This window comes from Bombus terrestris, chromosome 17, assembly GCF_910591885.1.
Source record: "Bombus terrestris chromosome 17, iyBomTerr1.2, whole genome shotgun sequence".
NCBI classification, from domain to species: domain Eukaryota; kingdom Metazoa; phylum Arthropoda; class Insecta; order Hymenoptera; family Apidae; genus Bombus; species Bombus terrestris.
Window position 1 is genome coordinate 7,046,161 of NC_063285.1, and position 3,944 is coordinate 7,050,104.

Below are 3,944 nucleotides of genomic sequence, written 5' to 3' on the forward strand. Positions count from 1 at the left end.
CTCGGGACACCCGTATAGTGAAATCTCCGGAAGAACGCGTTCGGATCAAAGAAACTCCGGAAACCTCCGACCCAGCGAACTCCGAGGATGAGGAAGAAGAATCAGCCTCGTACGAACGACATATGTTCGACGCGAAAACCAGCATCGAGTTCATCCCAGTCCTCAACGGTCAAGATGACATTGGAGTGGAGGGATTCATCAAGCGGGTAAGCGAAGCTAGATCGGAATGTAAGGAAAAGCGTGCTTTATTGAAATTAATTCTAACCAAACGCATTGTCAGCGAAGCCGAAAGAGGCATTAGACATTCGGTTATCGAGACGTACGGCGCCTTATTCGAAAATCTGAGGAAGTTCGTATCGATTAGCGTAACTTCAAACGGTGCGCGCGATAAATTACAAAGAACTCGGCAAAGTTTCAACGAATCAGTACACGGATACGTCAAAAGATTTCGACAAGGTCTTAATGAACTTATATACGCATTGCAACACGAAATTCGCGATCCTATTCGACGAGCAGTCGCGATAGATCTAGAGAACGAACGCGCAACCAAAACGTTCATACTAAATTTAAAACCTGAGATAGAAATCAGAACATCAAGCATGAAACCGCGCACCTTACAAGAAGCACAAGATGCCGCGTTCGAAGCAGAACTATTAATCGGAGAAATTGAGCGAAACCGCGGAAATCAGTGCAGGCAGCAAATAAGAGCTCACTCATTCGCCCGAGGGAATGTATCGTCACAACGCAAAACCCCACTTAGGAGCGGTCCGATGACGACGCTCAACCGCCCGCCGACAAGCACTCAAATAAACAACGGAGCAAGAATGAAGTGTTTTAAGTGCAACCAAATAGGACATACCGCAAATTACTGCCGAAATTTTCAACCGGCCAGCCAGCGAAATCTTCCTCCACCGCGCAGCTAGAATATAAACATGGAGAATGCGGGACGAGAAGAGGAAACAGCGCTACCAGAACCTCGAGAGACGTCGTACGAGTACACGCAACAACAGGAAAACTTCTATCCATTGGAGTTCGATCGGGAACAGAAATCAAACGATATTTAATCGATACCGGTGCAGGAATAAATTTAGTTAAAAGATCAAGTGCCATATTTAAACCTAAAAAGACAGTAGCTAAAACATTTTACATGGGCAATGACAAATACCAAACTGACGAAACAATAGACTTTCAATTCTTTAACATCATGAACACATTTCACGTTGTGCCAGACGATTTTCCTTTAATAGAAGACGGAATAATTGGTTTACCTATGCTCTCTAACTACTCATATCGAATTAACAACGAATCAATACAATTAAACGGGAACGAAATATTTTTCCAGGCGCCGAAAACCATTCTCCCAGGGCAAACCAAAATCGAAACAATTTATCTGGATAAAGTTCCAACGAGAGTATGTTTCTGCAATACTGGTGAGCAACCAACTATAATCACTAATGATCTTTCTTATGAACACGATCTCGATAAAATTGCTAAAATGAAACAAATAATTAGACTAGACCATATTGAAGACAAACTTCGTATTCCTATCGAAAAGATCCTCCTACATTACATAGACGTGTTTGACCTAGAATCCGATACCCTACCTTGTACTAACCTAACAAAACACACTATTGCCCTACGCGAAAACAAAATCGTCAATACCAAATCGTACCGACCTCCCGAAGCCCATAAAGCAGAAATTGAAAAACAAATGAAAAAAATGTTAGATAAAAATATCATTGAAGAATCAGATTCTCCTTACAACAGTCCAGTATGGGTAGTACCCAAGAAATCAGACGCATCAGGCAAACAGAAATGGCGTATAGTTATCGACTTTCGAAAATTAAATGAACTTACCGATCAAGACGCCTACCCATTACCGACAATCGACGACATTCTATCACAATTAGGCAACGCCAAATTCTTCTCTGCTCTAGATTTATCTTCGGGATTCCATCAAATACCTATGGACCCCGACTCAAAGAAATATACAGCCTTTAGCACACCTCAGGGACACTTTCACTATAATCGCATGCCATTCGGTTTAAAAAACGCCCCAGCCACCTTCCAACGCATGATGGATACCGCGTTACGAGGATTATTGAACAAATATTGCTTTGTATACCTTGACGACATAATAATATTCGGTAGTACAATTCAACAACACAATGAAAACCTTGCTATAGTATTGCAAAGATTAAAAGAGTTAGGACTAAAAATCCAACCCGACAAATGCGAGTTTCTAAAACCTGAATTAGAATACTTAGGACATGTCATAACACACGAGGGCATAAAGCCAAATCCTAAAAAGATCTCCGCAGTTAAAGACTTTAAGATTCCCAAAACACCAACAGACGTAAAGTCATTTCTCGGATTAGCTGGATACTACAGAAAATTCATTAAAAACTTTTCCAAACTCGCCAAACCATTAACAGATCTCACAAAGAAAGACAATCCTTTTAGATGGACAGAAAGACAAGCAACAGACAAGCTTTGACACACTAAAAGAAAAGCTATGCTCAGCCCCAGTTTTAGCATACCCAGACTACACGAAAACATTCACACTCACCACAGACGCTTCCAATGAAGGAATAGGCGCAATCTTATCACAAGACGGACATCCTTGTTGTTACATATCACGGACACTCAACCCCCCAGAGAAAAATTATTCTACCACAGAAAAGGAATTATTAGTTATCGTATGGGCAGTTAAGAGACTCAGGCAATACCTGTTAGGAAGACGATTCGTTATTCGAACCGATCACCAAGCACTCACTTGGCTCAAAAATTGCAAAGACCCTTCCTCGCGTTTGATTAGATGGAGACTTAAACTCGAAGAATACGAGTACGATATTCAGTATTGCAAAGGTAAAGAGAACACAGCAGCCGACGCACTTTCCAGAAAAATTTACCAAATTACCGACAAATCAGTCCCAGACACACCTGCAAACTCCGAAAATATTGTAGAACACTTTAACGCATGGTCAGAAGACGCGACACCCCCGAGACGACTTAAAATCACGCCAAACGATCACACCTTCTATCAATTCAATAGAGAAACATTAGGTCCATTCGACAAAGATACTTGGATTCGAAAAATTTTTGAACTAACCAAGAAACACAAGAAAATTGGGATAGGAGACAATAGTTTTACCGAAACCGAAAAAGCTAGGATCAAAGTGACACTCATGTTTATTAATGACCAAATTGAAGAAATAACTTTTGCATACGAACCAATACAAACCATAACTGACGAACAAGCTCTAGACATTATACGCGAAAACCATAACGACATTAGTGGACACTTGGGTATTCAAAAGACATATAGTAAAATCAAAGACCAATTCAAAATCCCACGCCTCATGGAAAGGATAGAAGATTTTATAAAAAATTGCGAAGCTTGTCAACGACAAAAGCTAGTTAGAATCAGACCCAAGGAACAACCTGTAATTCCTCAGACACCAGTAGAACCAAACGAAAAGATAGCCATGGATCTAATTGGTCCGATGCCCAAAACCACACGTGGAAATCAATACATTCTTTCGATTCACGATGACCTAACGAAATATCTCGTTTTAGTACCACTGAAAACACAACGAACCGAATCGATTATCGATGCACTACTACACCACTACATTTACATCTTCTCAGCACCCAAAACGATACTAACAGACCAGGGACAAAACTTTATTAGCGAACTAATGGAAAAATTCGAGGAAGCATTTAAAATCAAACATATAAAGACCACTAGTTTTCATCCTCAATCTAACGGATCCTTAGAACGAACACACGCCACAGTAAAAGACATGATTCGCACGAGCCTACACGATTCTAATAAAGAATGGGATCAGGTATTAGACTTTATTTGCCTAGGGTATAATACCGCGATACACGATGCAACTGGATTTTCACCCTTCGAACTAACATTTGGAAGAAAAGCCAAC